The sequence below is a fragment of the Antrostomus carolinensis genome, unplaced genomic scaffold (assembly GCF_000700745.2).
Source record: "Antrostomus carolinensis isolate BGI_N321 unplaced genomic scaffold, ASM70074v2 scaffold11944, whole genome shotgun sequence".
Classification (NCBI taxonomy): domain Eukaryota; kingdom Metazoa; phylum Chordata; class Aves; order Caprimulgiformes; family Caprimulgidae; genus Antrostomus; species Antrostomus carolinensis.
Window position 1 is genome coordinate 43,443 of NW_010310136.1, and position 217 is coordinate 43,659.

The 217-nt window shown below is 50.7% G+C and overlaps 1 protein-coding gene across 1 annotated transcript in view; it reads right to left on the reverse strand.

The window, feature by feature from the left end:
• LOC104523658 (serine/threonine-protein phosphatase 6 regulatory ankyrin repeat subunit B) overlaps positions 1 to 217 on the reverse strand; it is a 75,217-nt gene that overhangs the window by 38,279 nt on the left and 36,721 nt on the right. The gene's annotated exons all lie outside the window — the stretch shown is intronic.

Below are 217 nucleotides of genomic sequence, written 5' to 3' on the forward strand. Positions count from 1 at the left end.
TGCTGACTGCTGGCCCTCAGCGACCATTGTGGCCAACAGACAGACTTGGGCGAGTATGCAGTACCCTCACCCAAAGCTGAAGTAGCCTCTGCAGAGGCAGGAAAAGAAAGAGTTTTAACCTCTGCCTGAAACACATGCTTCAAATCACAACCCTGCTCTCTGCAGCAGAGGGAATCAGACAATCTCCTTTACTTTGCAAGTAAACCCTACCCGAGGA